The sequence below is a fragment of the Pongo abelii genome, chromosome 6 (genome assembly GCF_028885655.2).
Source record: "Pongo abelii isolate AG06213 chromosome 6, NHGRI_mPonAbe1-v2.0_pri, whole genome shotgun sequence".
Lineage (NCBI taxonomy): Eukaryota > Metazoa > Chordata > Mammalia > Primates > Hominidae > Pongo > Pongo abelii.
Genome location: NC_071991.2, coordinates 92,355,888 through 92,371,677, shown reverse-complemented (window position 1 = coordinate 92,371,677; position 15,790 = coordinate 92,355,888). Strand labels below are relative to the sequence as shown.

Sequence of the window (15,790 nt, the reverse complement as noted above, 5' to 3'; positions counted from 1 at the left end):
TATATACATTTTTTTCTTTTTTTTTAACCTATCTTACTAAGTGCCCTAACTTGTAAACATCAGTAATTTTGTATGATGGAGGGAAAATAAGAATAGCAATATGTTCTTTGATTTACACTAATATTAAATGTAATGGCATTCTAAGAACAATAAAGTATTCCTTCTTGTTTTCCAATTTATGTATTCTCGATTCTAAATAATAAAAGGAATGACTTTCTATATCACAGTTCCCAACAATGAAAATATTTTCCCAATTGAAAAATATGTTCCAGGGTGAATTCTGTAAATTAGTTTGGACAGAATTATTGGTTCCTACGTACAGACAACTTACGGAAGTTTTTGGTGGCTTATGTATGAAATCATCATGAAAACAAACCACAGTTTTAACGTGTTACTTCTCAACAGTTTGATTTTTTAAAAAAGACAATACTTCCCTGGCATACGTGTTAGCAGCTGTTTTCCATTGCTTTCAAATGTGCTTAATTTTGTCTCATTATTCCTTTCACTCCAAATCCTTTAGATGTTCTTCTCCAACACGAGCTTTTTATATTGCTTTATAACTTAGAGAAGAGTCTTAAAAACTAATGTCAGTGAACAATGCAAATTCTGGATTGCTTAGGTTATATCACCACTTTCCAGTGTGAGATTAAATAGAAATTGGGTGAAATTTTATTCAATAGATTAAATAGAAATGTGGGTTAAAATCAGACACATTTTTTTTCCAAAAAATGTGTTCTAGTTCTCAGATTCTTCAGTATTCTGTTTTCCTTAGTTAAATGCATGACTTTGATTTTCCTAGATGTAGAGAAAATTACCTGCACCCGATATTAAATCACTTTGAATGTACTCTTTCAGAATTTTAAGTCTTTCTTTTGTTTCAGTTATGTATCTTACAATGACATAAACTGCTATGGGAACTATAGTAAAATTCAGTAATGTGAGATGTGTGGTATTCTTCCACCTTCTTACATCTTGCCTATGCTCATATTCAGTTAAACAACAATCGTTGTTTTTAAAAAACAAGCTAAGTTTCTATAAAATTAATTTGACTATGGTGAATCTGAATAGGCCAAAGCTTTTAAAGGCATTAATTCTCTTTGAGTGTAATTGTTTTTCTCTGGTTGAGAGATTACTTCAACTTCTACATGCTGTGTCGAGCTATAAGAGAAGTAAATGTGTGATTGTAATTAAAGATGCCATTTCAGATCACTCTTTAATAAAGTATGTATTCTTAAATTTGGAAGGTAACTAAAGAAGCATTCTGTTCACTCCAGATTCACCAAAGGATTTAGTGTATTTATAAGTTGCTTAATGACAAAATGGAAAACATACTGACTGTAAAACCAGACAGAGACATGCAGTTTGCACTCAATAAGTGCTAATTATTGTCACCATTCTTACTATTATATAAGACAATGAAGACGACAAGCTTTAGTGTATAGCTTGCGAGGAAGAAAAAATCAACTCAAATAATTTAAAGTAGTAGTGTTGTCAATTATAAATAAATTGTACTCTCGTGATGTAGTTTCACAAAGTAGAGGAGTCTCATGAAATTCAAGACTCTTATATGTAAAGTCCATTTGATAGATTTCTATTTAAGAGTATGTTACAAAAGAATAAATTATAAATCATAATTGATCTATAATATGCTACCAGTTAATCGTGCAAGAAAAACCATATTTTATAATGAGTCAATTCTAATTTTTATTCTACTTATTTATCTATAAATGTTCATATTTACTTTTCCCCCCAGAGTAATCATAATCTCTAATGTATATTTACTTTTAAAAAGAAGCATGTGAAGGGAGAAATTGATAGCAATCACTATCAGTTCCATATTTGAGATATTAAAGGTTATTTTATAAACTAGTGTTCCTCTTATGCGTGTGTTTTGTTAAATGGAAAGAAAAAAGACACTTACACCAAAATCATGCATGATGATTGGGAACACTTACACAAAAATAATAAATGATGATTCACCCCTACATAACAAGACTGTATGTTTCCTGTTGTGATTTTCTTTAGGATGAACACAGATTTACAAAGATGGTTACATTATAATGACTGGGTCAGATTCTCAAAAAGGCAATGAAATTAATACAGATTTCTGGTTTGCAAGAGTGCCCAGAACTAGACTTTTTATAGTGGGAGGAAGAACTCCTGTGTATTTGACCTTCAAATCCAGATAATATCCACCCTGTTCTTTATATTTCTGACTTCTGTTATATTTCTCTGTCTCTCTTTTTCCCTTCTACATTTTGTAACATGAAAGGTAATAGGACCCCACCAGTTGCTGGACTCAAATGAATTGCCTGTATTCATTGATGGCTTTAGGCTTATGTCCTTTTTCCATGACTTGAACTTTGTCCTTTTCATAGAACAGTCAAAGAACCCATTGAAAGCAGTCAAGGGCTGGGTCTATATGATGCCAAAACATTTTGGCTAAATGATGACCACATCTAGATATTTGTAAATATTGGAAAGTTCAGTAAGGTCCAACAGTTTTAGATCCTATATTTTAGTACTTCCTGGATTTTATTTTCAATTACATGAACCAAAAAAGTTCCAGAAGAGAGGCAGAAATGAAAGTTCACAACTTTTTCTTGCACTATAAGAACAAAAAAACAAAAGCAAGGACAATTTGCTATCATTGTCATTTCATTAGAAAAAAGGGGGGAGCCATTTTATTTTATAAACAAAATGATCAAAATGAGCAAAAACACGAACAATGAATAATCTTCAGAGATAAATAAATTTGCATAATGGAAAAACTCAATTTATTTTCTTTATTTCACCAAGGACTAGTTTTTAACACTTTATTACATGCAAGATTAGGACCTTTCCATAGACTGATGTTTGGCAAGTACTGCTCTAAGGTAACTGTGTGGAGGATGAATTCTACTCCTACTGTTTCTGGTCAGTGCATCTTGTCATTGCGTAGATGGGGCCAATACCAATGGGCATCTATATGCTTTTATTTATTTGGTGATGCTGAGTATATTCTCTTATTCTACAATGTTTGCTTAAAATATGCATCAGGCTTACACATCCTGATCTGTTACTAACTTTTACCTTGACTAGTCTCTCCAGCCTGTGCCAGAGGCCACAGCAGTCTATGAAACACAGCTCTACCACCTTTTCCTAGGACATGTTTCCAAGCTCTTCTTCCAACTTGTCCCTTTATATTTGTTGATGTTCTGTACTCTAATGTCTCTATCCACTGAATTTATGCCAGGATTCTCCTCTGCCAGATGCTTATTTTTAGTTAATATGAATAATTGTTTTTACTTGTATAGACTTTCTTCTTTTTTTAACTTGTATTTTAAGTTCAGGCTACATGTGCAGGATGTGCAGGTTTGTTACACACGTAAACGTATGCCATAGGGGTTGGTTGTACAGATTATTTCATCACCCAGGTATTAAACCTAGTACCTATTAGTTACATATCTTGCTTCTCCCCTTCCTCCCACCCTCCACCCTCCAATAAGCCTCTCTGTGTGTGGTTGTTGTTCCCCTCTATGTGTTGTTCCCCTCTATGTGTCCATGTGTTCTCATCATTTAGCTCGCACTTATAACTGAGAACATGCAGTATTTGGTTTTCTGTTTCTGCATTAGTTTGCTAAGGATAATGCCCTCCAACTCCATCCATGTCCCTGCAAAGGACATGATCTCATTTTTTTTATGGCTGCATAGTATTCCATGATGTATATGTACTGAATCAAAGAACAAGATGCATGTACTTGAGCTTTGGACAACTCGTAAAGGTTCATTCTCAGCCCAAGCCCAGCTCCCATACTTCTAGACCCCACACAAGACACAAGTGTCCTAGGCCATGTTGTCAGGGAGAGACACTATATTTTTCCTCAAATATGCTTATAAATCTTCAAGGGCAGAACTATCTGTTATATGAATTTATTTTTCATTTTGTGTAATGTGAAAAATATTTATGTAAAGTAAGTTGTTCATAATCTAATTTTATGATTCAGATTGTTATCACTTAACAGTCATTCACCTACTAAGTCAACAAAAACACATTTAGTCCATATTATTTATAACACATAGACCTTGGCTAAAAACTATGTGGAGTATTAATAATAATAAAAACCTTCATGGAAAAGCAGACAAATACCTTTAGAGAAGCAAAACCTAAATCTGTAACAGCAACAACAAAAAAAGGCTAACTATAGTTAAGGAAGTTAATAGGAGTTCATTCCCATTTTTTTCTCATGAGGAAATTGACTCAGATAGGCTATCAGGAATATCCTAGGTCACAGAGCTAGTATGATGTAGAGTTAAGATAACTATTTCCATCTGACATCAAAAGTCTGGGTCTTTCTGCTTTTCTCCATAATCACTTCTAAGGAGGGTATATTTTGGAAAATACTAAGAACTGATTTTGGAAAAGTTTGTTACCTCTCACTCTCATATAATTAGCTTTAGCTAACAGCTCTTGCATATTTATATTATTTTATTTGCTCTGTACTTGGTCTTTTTACACAGTAATAACTTGGTGGCTAATCTTATCTACAACTATGGCTTTCATCACTAGCAGTATTTTGACATGTCTCAAATATATATCTTCCAAGAGATATTTCCCTCCAAAGTCCAAACAAAGGCTTACTAGAAACCTCTATTTAGATATTGTACAAACATCTCAGAGTCTGTATGACTTAAACAGAATTCACTCCTTTTTCTTCTTTCCATTACTGACATCATCACCTTTCTGTGTGTTTTAAGTTTGTTGTATCAATCATTACAGACCCATGCAAGCCAGACCCTTCTTCATCATTCACTGATCTGATCCATCGCTACAGTTTTGCTTAACACAATAACTTGTCCTGTATTTTCTTTTGCTTACATACTCACTGCCACTGTCCGAATTTAACTCCCCATACTGTCTTCCCTGGATTACAGTAATCATCTTCTTACAGAACTTCCTTTACAGGTTTACACCAACAAACCATGTTATATACTGCCCCCAGAGTTAACTTTCTACAAAACACATGCACTTTCTACAGGTGAAAGATGACAGAGTAAAACCACGTGTACTCTATCCCCTTCCTTTGATTTTCATGAAAAGAAAAAAAGATGAAAAGTATGAGGAAAATATATATATTAAATGAAGAAATGACACCAAAGTGATATCAAATTATTAAGGAAAAATTTCAAATATAGTGAAACTTGAAATATTTTGATATAAAATGCTGAGATCTGGCATATCTCTCCACATATTTCAAGTAGGATAGAGTTAATAAGCAAAGGGTTAACAAATCATAGAGATTGCATCCATAGATGCTTTTATTACAGAAACAAGCTCTAGGAGTCTACACGACCATAAGATTATTGGAACATGTCCATAAAGAGTGGAGGTGCAGACCGAACACAGTGGCTCAAGCCTGTAATCCCAGCACTTTTGGAGGCCAAGGTAGGAGGATCACTTGAGACCAGGAGTTCCAGACCAGCCTCTGCAACATAGCGAGATCCCATCTCTGCTTAAAAAAAAAGTTGCCGTGCGTGCTTCAGGCTGAGCAGGGAGGACGGTTTGAGCCCAGGAATTCAAGTTTGCTGTGAGCTATGATTACAGTGTGAGACCCTGTCTAAAAAAAAAAGAAAAGAAAAAGAAAAAGTAGAGGTATAGGTAAAGTATAAAGGCATGGTCATCATCATTATTATCATCATTTCAACTAACATGGGCAAGCCAAGCTAGGTACTGTCCTAATCTCTCTCTCTCTCTCTCTCTCTCTCTCCCTCACACACGCACACACACACACACACACTATTTATTGTGTATGCATTATCCTTCTTCTAAAGGATATCACTGTAGGTAAATTAGTATGAGGGCAGAAGTGAAAGGTATGAATACCAGACTATCCCACAGGGTGTTTCTGACGGGGCTTCATGAGAAACACAGCAATCACACCAGTCAAGATATGAAAAAATAATAATAATAATAAATAAAGTGAGATGTGTTCACAGAAGAAAATATACTAAAGATCACAGAGTGATCTTTGTTGTTTAGTGATCTTTGTTGTTTTAGTGATTTTGTTGTTTAGTCAAAACAACAAAAATCATAGGCTGCAAATTGCTCCAGCTCATTTCCTCATTGTCAGAAGGAGGAAATAAGTTCACTAAAACGTAAATGAAGAGCATAGGAAAGAAGAGGAGTTGGCACAAGAAATAGAGGCTTAATTCTGGTTGCAAAAGTTACAAACTAAGTAATAATAAAATCTAATTTTTTGAAAGAGATGAATTGATTAATATGATAATAGAAATGAAAGATAAGGAAATAAAACATAAAAATAGATTGAATCTACAGATCGAAAAGTCTCTTATAGAAGCAATAATTAGTAGAACTTACTAAATAAAGAATACATTTGGAATTTATGTGGAAAATTGAGTCATGTACAAGGGAAGATATCAGGTGGGCCTCATACTTGTTCAAAACAGCATCATTTGCCCCCAAACAGAGAAGCAATTTGCACAAAAAACCAAGTGAAAACATCTGTGACTCAGCAACTTGTCTTTCAAATGAGAGAGGCATCACCAGTCATTCTCAAACAAGTGAATTTTAAGGAAATAGAGCAGACCTTCAAGAAACTATAACAATAACAACTTCTTAATAATGAAATTCATTCAAACAAGGCATGAATCAAAATCAAAAGAGAACAGATACTACATCACTTGCTTCCTTAAAACCTGGCTAGAGATTTTCATTATCTATGAGATTTGGGCTCTTTATATTTTACACATTCATTTGTTTTCTCCTTCACCAATAGAGTGTGCGTAAGTGTATATGCATGTGTGTTTACCCCTATATACAGCAATATATAAATATATATTTTATTTACATACACACACAAGAATATTTCCAATTAGCTCGATGACATGCCATCTATAGTCTCACAGATTAGAATGCTCTTTATCTCCCCAATGCTTTCCATCTTCCACCCTCACCTGCTTAGGTAAATTTATTCACCTTTCAAGACCCAAGTCAACCTTCTCTTGTGAATTCTTGACCTTCTAAGGGACAATGCATCATGCTTTCCTTTATAAAGCATAGTGCCCTGTACATACGTAGATTAATCACTGCTTTATCTCCTTAGCTCCTCTTACAGAGTTAAAATATGCTGCCTTTACTTATTTTTGTATGTCTAGCCCTAGAACCTACTCCTGGCATATACCTAGCACTGACACACAGAAGCGAGTGACTCAATATATGTAATTTGAACCACATTATTTTTTTAATGCAACAAAAATTTAGAAAGAGTAAATATAAAAATATCTAAGAAAAAGCAAATGTGGCAATATAAATTTTATGTCAGGATATACATTAGCTTTGCTAATTAAGTTATAAATTATGTTCAAATGACTATTAAAATTATACCATCTAAACCTTAAATTACTTATAAACTGGCTATCAAATAACAATTAAATGGCTAATATTTTTTCATTCTATGTGCTCAGCACTGTTATGGTTGTTTTACATACAATAATCAAATGAATAAATTTCTTGAGAGTTCTGTTTTGCCAGCAGCATTAAACACAAAATCTACTGAAACAGCGAAGTAACTTGTTCTTTATATTTAATTTCTCTCAGTTTTGGTATACCCTTCAAGTCACCAACATATAAATTAATGAGAAGACCTTTCAAAAATGTAATGCTTTTATTAAAACAAAGCACAGACCTACACCCACCACCTTTGCCTTAGTACCGTCTCACTAACAGCAGTTGCAGTCCCTAATCTTGTTCTGCTATCTCATTTTATGCCTGTTTCTGTAAGTTTCCACAATTTACTCTTTTCTAAACCTGGCTTGCTGCCTCCTGCTTCTAGTTGATTTTCCCTTTTCTTGTGCTTCAAGTTACAGTTAGAAGCTATCTCTCCCATCAAAGACTTGAGAATTAGCAGACATCTATCCTCCGATGGATGCCTCACTGTGCTTTCATTATAACACACAGTCATAAATTAATTGCATGCCACTTTTCTGCATGAGTATTAGAGTACACACATTAGTTCTCTTAGATGTAAAGGTTAGCACAATGCCATATGGGTCAAATTATACGTGGAGGAAATGGTTAACTAGATAATCAATCATTAAATTAAAGATCTAGAAGGATCTTTAGATTGTCTGAAGTCTGACTACTTGCATTTAGAAAAGAGCATACATGACTTCACCATTAACAGTTGCAGAGGTCAGATTTAAATATAGGTCTCCTGGCTCTACATTTGATGCTCTTTCTAAATAATTTTCTGGAAAAATTGTGACTTTAATATTTCTCCATATTTTTTGCTCTCTGGTGCCTGATATTGATAGTAGCCTTTTGCACAAGAATATAGGCAAAAAATAAAAGTTGCAAACAATTTACAAAATAACTAATGAGCAATATTAATTTTTACTTCTTGAGGGAATAACTAGAGTTTAAATGTAATGACAGCATAAAACAAGTAAATGTCAAAATGCGGACAAAAATAGATAATTCAAATGTGCATTGCCATTGGTCACTCGTTTTTGTGTGAGATGATTAGTCAGTAAAAATTTAGAATTAAAGTGTGGATTCTTCTTTTAAAATTCCCATTGGTTTTATTTAATGCTTTGAGTGATGGGCTAGTAATCTAGAAATTAAAACTTTGTTTTTGATTCTGCCTTATGTTTTAATTATTTATGAGACTCCTCTATAGGCAGGTCTCTGTTATCAGTCAGTCCACTGATAAGTGCTCATTAAATACCTATGAGTGGTAAGCATTGTATTATCATTAGCAAAGTGAAAAAGAGAAGGCTTCTCTGTTTCATACAGTTGAAATACTAATTTTTCAGGCAGTCTTGCTCAATTATTTACTGTAACACAGCACATGTTTCAGAGTGTTCTTCAAATAACCATATTTCACATGGCTACAAGAAAGCACGTGTTTTTTAAAAAAAGAAAGCACATGTTTTCTGACATTTACAAATTATATATACTACATTTTCCAGTAACAAAACAGTGGAAAATATTCACATATGGAGAAATAAATAGTGATAAACCACTTTGTCACCCATTACCTGTTGCATATGTCTGCTATAAGGCATTTTTAAAACTACTTAAGAATGATTTATTTAAATTGTTCTAATGCTGAGCAAAATGAGTGTTTTTGGAGAAAGAAACTTAGTATTTTATCCAGGATATTTCTATCACTTCCATCCCAAGATACATTTTGGGGAGGAAAAAAGTCTTCCTTATTCACTGACAAAAACTGATCTGTATGGGTGCAAATATACTGGAGAACATATTCCTATCAGTGTTCATAGATGTCCCTTTTATATGTGAGGCAAGCATCTATTTCATTCCCAGAGTGAGAAGAAAGAGAGCTCAGGAGATCACATAGACATACTCAAGGATCAATCAAGTAAGCAGATCAGAGAGACAGGCTTGTGTGACTGGTGGTAGGAATTACCTAAACCCTAGATTTGTCTGACAACAGGTGCTCAGTAAATACTTATTGAATGAATGAGTAAATGGATTACTGAATAGTTGAATAAAGTAGATATGTTTATGAATGTGCAATAGTGCATATGGGTTAGATAGCTCATAATTTATCATGCTGCTCTTACTAGCTTTACTCTCTTCATTCTTTACAACATGCCTGGTGCTATAAGCAAATGCAATTTAAATTTGTCATTTTAAAAAATAGTTGTTTACCTCAGAGGTTTTTTTTCTCTCTCTCTTTTTCTTACTCTCACTCTCTTTTTTCCTTCCTTCCTTCCTTTTTTTTTTTTTTTTTTTTTTTGAGACAGTGTCTCACTCTGTCATCCAAGCCAGAGTGCAGTAGCATGATCTTTGCTCACTGCAACCTCCGCCTCCTGGGTTCAAGGGATTCTCATGCCTCGGCCTCCTGAGTAGCTGGTATTACAGGCATAAGCCACCATGCCTGGTTAATTTTTGTATTTTTTTTAGTAGCGACGGGGTTTTGCCATGTTGGCCAGGCTGGTCTCGAACTCCTGACCTCAGGTTATCCACTCACCTTGGCCTCCCAAAGTGCTGGGATTACAGGCATGAGCCACCACACCCTGGCTCCTTTTTTCTTTTCTTTTCTTTTTCTTTTTCTTTTTTTTTTTAAAGAGGCTTGTAGAGAACATCGATATGGCATTCCTAGCTATGTCCTGCACCTTTATCTAGAATAAATACATTTTGATTATAAAGGCTTCTGGCTTCCCCATAAAAGGATTTTGTTTGAATCAGAGCTCCATGCAGAGGGATGGAAGGAGATGGGAGAGCAATATGTTGAAAACCAACGAATCCAAAGAATTTCTAATGAACAGCATACAACGTAGTCTGGGTACATTGTAATCTTAGTCACAATAATGTCCTATTTATGATAGCACACTATAAATCTGTCTTCCCCAATAGTGTGCTTTAATTTTGGAGTGGACACATTTTGGAGTTTATGAAGTCAGATATCCTAATGAAATTTGTACATAACAATTCATTGATATATTACAACTTTTCTAAGTTGATCCTTGAGCAACATGGGTTTAAACTGTATGCCTCCACTTATATTTGCATTTTCTTCTACCTCTGCCACCCCTAACACAGCAAGATGAATCCCTCCTCTTCCTGATCATCCTCCAGCTGCTCAACAAGAAGACGCTAAGGATGAAAGACCTTTATGATGATCTACTTCCACTTGAAGAGTAAATATTTTTTCCTCCTAATAATTTTCTTAATAGTGTTTTCTCTAACTTACTTCATTAGAAGAATATAGTGTATATAGTACATAGAACATACGAAATATGTGTTAATTGACTGTGTTATGGTAAGGTTTCTGGTCAACCGAAGGCTGTTAGTAGTTAAGTTTTTGGATAGTCAAAGTTCTATGTGGATTTTTGACTGCACAAAGGGTCGATTCTTCTAACCCCCACCTTGTTCAAGAGTTAACTGTATATACAAATAAAAAGAAGGAAAAATTGGATTATCATGTAGATAAGTTGGACAAGATTAAGTTCTCCTATATCCAGCTCTCCCCAAGTAATTATTTAGCAAAAACTATCTGAAAGTATTAATTCTAGAATTTATTTTGATGGCACAGAAAAAATAAATAAAATAAAGGATTTTATCTTAATTGGCAAATGAGAAAAGATTAAATTCTTCCATTTTGTTTCCAAATACTTTCTTGCTATTAATGTAATTGTCTACAATTGGGTCATATTCAGAAATGTTCTAAGATTGAAGTTAAATATTATGTGAGCCAGGTTTGGTTTAAGACCCCTAAGGACAACTCGTGATTCCCTTGAATGAAGCTAAAATTCCAGCTTGTTTGTTGAAAATCCCTGCTCTCCCAGGACCCATTAAATCAAGCACACCTCTGGGTTGGAAAGGACAACAGACTAAAGATTTTCTAGACCAATGCAGGACACACAACATTAATCCTCACAATGTCAAACGTCAAATTCAGAGCCAGATTTATCTCTTAAAGATTGGGCAAAAATATAGCATAAGCTATTTTCTCATTAAACTTCCTTCTCTACTTCATCACAAAACGTGATTGTGTATCACTGACAAAAGCAAAACAAAAACAAAACACTACTAACAATGTTAAAATTACAAGTCATAAACATTGTTTAGAGTGAAATATGATCTCTATTTAATCCCTGCTGGCCACAACATTCATTGAAAATGAGACACTAGCATTAGTTTGAAGGCAGAGAATAATAACAAGGGTAAAATTTGCCTTTCCACATGAAAGAAAGGGAAGTGTTATTGCTATTAAATTTTAATAAACCTTCATGGCAGTTCAACGTGAGCAAACAGAAGAGTCATGTAACATTACTAAGGTTGCTGATTTCTTAATTCTTTCATTTTCCTGATATTTATTTTGCATGTAAAGAGTTTAAAAATGACTATCTTTGTCAATCACATCTTTATAACAATATTGTCATTAATCGGTTTTGGACTGAATAGTTGAAAATAGTTTTATGTATTTAAAATTGAAACATTATTTGAGGATAACTGGTAGGAATTATTTTTTAACTTTACCCTCAAATTAATAAATTGTTATGAAAATAATTACCTATGTACATCTGCCTCACGAAATTGCTTTAGAAGCTGAGATTATGTACTTGGCTGTGTCTCTAAGTGGCAATATATTTTCATAAAATTTCCAAGATTTTAAAAATGTATTTTATTTTTATATTTCCTATAAGAGAATTATGTAAAGCAGGCATTTGTTTTTATTAGCTTAAATGCTATTGCATTTAAATGTAAAAAAGTTATAAAAACTAGAAGAATTATAAAATTGAGAAAAAATTCTAGCTTTTCCCAATTATAACTGTTATTTTATCATTTCTAAGTACTCAAGGTGGAAAATGACTTCCACTTAAAAATATGTCTACTTAAAAAATCAAGAAATTAGTTTAAAATTTATAGCTGAGTTTGTTTGATGATCTTAATGACTTTCACCTCATTTAGTAAATCAGAATCTAAAAAATGCTACACCCTCCTTTTGATAAGCTCTGGAGTTTATCAGCCCTGCTTTGCCACTTCATTAGCTGTCAAGAACCAGTAAGTGATATTGCTATGAAAGTCTTGATTCAGGTAGTTGAAAATGCTCTTGTTGCAAAAGTACCAATTATCAACAGACTTGAAGTTAAAAGAGGGTCTATCAGGAGAGGGCTGTCATCCACATACATACAGTTGGTTATCATCTTTGTAGACATCAAAGAAAGAGGGAGCATTTGAACTATCAGTAGTTCATTTATAACATTCAGAGGAAAGGACACACACTGATTTAATATACAATGCAGCAGAGTTATTACTGACCTTAGAAATCTTACCTTATGATCATGTGATGGCAAGTAAATGAGAATAAAAGGTGAATTTTTTCCCCAAAGGAAACAGCATAAAATATGAAAAGATGCATGTTTTAATCTCTATCTTTAAGTAGTTTCTTAAATTTAGCCTTACATTATTTTATGGTGAATCTTTCCTTAAATGTATTTTTGTTATTTAAACAACTCTACCATGAATTTCCCCTTTAATACAGATATACCATTTGAGGTCTAAAATGTTACTTTAATAAAATTTACTTTTAATTATAAAGACTTTTATTTCCACTCTTGCTTCTATTACACTTCTCTACAGTTAAGCATAATATTAAACAAGAAAAGCATGTTGATATAAAATCTTGAATAGTTCAAATAAAAGTTAAAAATATTTTCTATTTACATAACGCTATTTACATATTAAGAACAATTCACCCATTTCTTTGCTTGAAGAAAGCAAACATACATATTAATGAATGAATCCTTTATGGAGACGTTCCATAAAACACTAGTTCCTTTTGATGTTCAATGGAATAAAGGGTTCCATGAGAAAATAAATTCAGGAGAACACTACATATTTCATTATATTAATTTCAAATAAAGGTATTAAATATTTTGGGAGGTCTAGCTGTCAAGACATTTTCTTATAGAAATCTTATTAAACCAAATGTCTCTCAACTTTGTATGAGATAGAACCATTTTTTATATATAGTGTAACTTAATTTTCAAGGAATATTTAGAAAGATACTGTAATATTAATAATAAACCTTGATTATTAAAAATACAATACAACTTATGAGTAAAGCTGGGATGCCAAAATATTTGGGGGAAAATAGTTTGGTGGAAATTGGTTAAAAATCATAGACATTTCTTAGGCTAATTATTTTGAAAAGTCAATACAGATAAGTTTCTTTCTTTAAGGTAAATAGAACATAAAGACAGGTGATGACGCCGGGCAAGATGGCTCACGCCTGTAATCCCAGCAATTTGGGAGGCCCAGGCAGGCAGATCATAAGGTCAGGAGTTTGAGACCAGCCTGACCAACATGTTGAAACCCCGTCTTTACTAAAAATACAAAAACTAGCCGGGCATGGTGGTGGGTGCCTGTAATCCCAGCTACTCAGGAGGGTGAGGCAGAAGAATCCCTTGAACCTGGGAGGCGGAGGTTGCAGTGAGCCAAGATGGCGCCACTGCACTCCAGCCTGGGCGACAGAGCAAGACTGAGTCTCAGGGGAAAAAAAAAAAAAAAAAAAAAGACAGGTGATGACATTAGTGCAACAAATATTTTAGATCTAATTCAGATGAATTTATTAATTCATATTGTCTAAATAAGAAATCTGGATGGTTTCCTAGAATTTCAATCATATGCCTAGAATTGAAAAAAAATAGAACATGTCACTTTATATTTGCTATAAGTTTTAAGAGACAATAGTTTTAGAAAAGATATTTATATCAATATATTTTTGGTCAAGCCTTTCTGTTATTGGTTTATTTCGAGGCCAATTATATTTTCATGCTGAAGCAGCATGTCTAAAGTGCTTGGGTCCAAATGTCCACCTCTCTTTGAGAGCTGTGGAATCCTTAAAATGACAGTAGCTAATTTAATTCCATTTGTGTGCAAGACATTGCATTTTACAAAAGCAGCTGTTTTTCATGGACTAAGTCCAGGTTTTTTCCTCAGGATATGAACCAGTGACCTCATACTTCCAACTCAAGACCTATCTATCAGCACTCTTTCCCGTGAAGATTTTCATGATGCAGGATTCTTCTGATGATTGAATCACCATATCCAGGACCACATAAAATAGTGTCTCTTTTAATTAGGCTCAAATGTGCACATCTCACATTGAATTTTCATATTTTTAAAATTTACTCCAACTCTCTGGGAGAGTTGTGGTCTATTTTAGCTTTCATCAAACTCTATACTTTACTAGTCCACCGCTTCCACATTTTGAGACGTCAGTGTGCTTTGGGCAGGTATGCTTCCTTCTTCCCAAACAACTTGGCAAAATCATTTGACCTCAAATAGGCCATCTTTTCCACTTTAGGAATTTCTGTTCGTTGGATTATAAATTGTGTCAACTTTTGCCAAACATTGCCTTAAGTGGTTACCAAATGCAGTGTTCTTGGCTTGCATTACTTGTTTCTGCCTTACACTCATTATCTTAATTTAATCATGTAGGAGAGGATAAGGAAGATTAAAGTCAAAATGTTCTCTTACTCTAACTTTTCCAGTAAAACAGAATTTAAAGTATGTATTCCATTTGCTGGTAAGAGCTGCTGAGATTTTTTTAAAGTTATGTTAATAATTTTTTCCTTGTATTTATATCAATGTAATATAATTTTCAGATTCAAACATATTTAGTTTAACTGTAGGGTAAAAGAAGATTCAGAAAGCTCAGTTTTTGCTCAGAATGTTTTATTTAACCCTATGATAGATTTGTGACAGAACTAATGGCAAGATACTGTGTCTTTCTCTGACTCTGTTTGGCCACATATAAAATACCTGTCTCTAAATATTTTTCAAGCAAACTTTATAAAGTATGATGTAATGTCTGAATGTCTTTAAAGCCCTTTTTCTGAGTTAAAATGATTCCAATTTTTTAAAGTTTCTATACAGCTTTTTATAATTAGGACTTTGTAAATTATAACAAGTCATATTTTGTTTTTGCCTTTTTTATATCATCCTTTAGAATCAAAGGCTACTGGTGTTTACATGACACATTAGAAAAAAAGAAAGAAATTATGGTGTTTATACTTTCTTACTTCTTAGGGTGTGTATCTGACTAAAGTATAGCATTTTTTACTTATGGCTATGACAACAACTTGGTTATTTAGACTCAGTCAAATTTGAAGTCTCCACTGGTGAACCCTATATAACAAAAGTAATCTTTCAAATATTATCCATGACAGTTAATCATGAACCTCTGAAAGTGTGACATTTTATAAATGTTATTGTTAGAGCTATGATAGCATTCTCAGCTTGCTAGCATTT

At 33.5% G+C, this 15,790-nt stretch overlaps 1 protein-coding gene across 4 annotated transcripts in view; it reads right to left on the bottom strand.

Annotated features, from left to right (window-relative positions):
• The window catches only part of SEMA3A (semaphorin 3A), a 518,655-nt gene that overhangs the window by 159,155 nt on the left and 343,710 nt on the right, over nt 1-15,790 (bottom strand). The window lies entirely within an intron of this gene.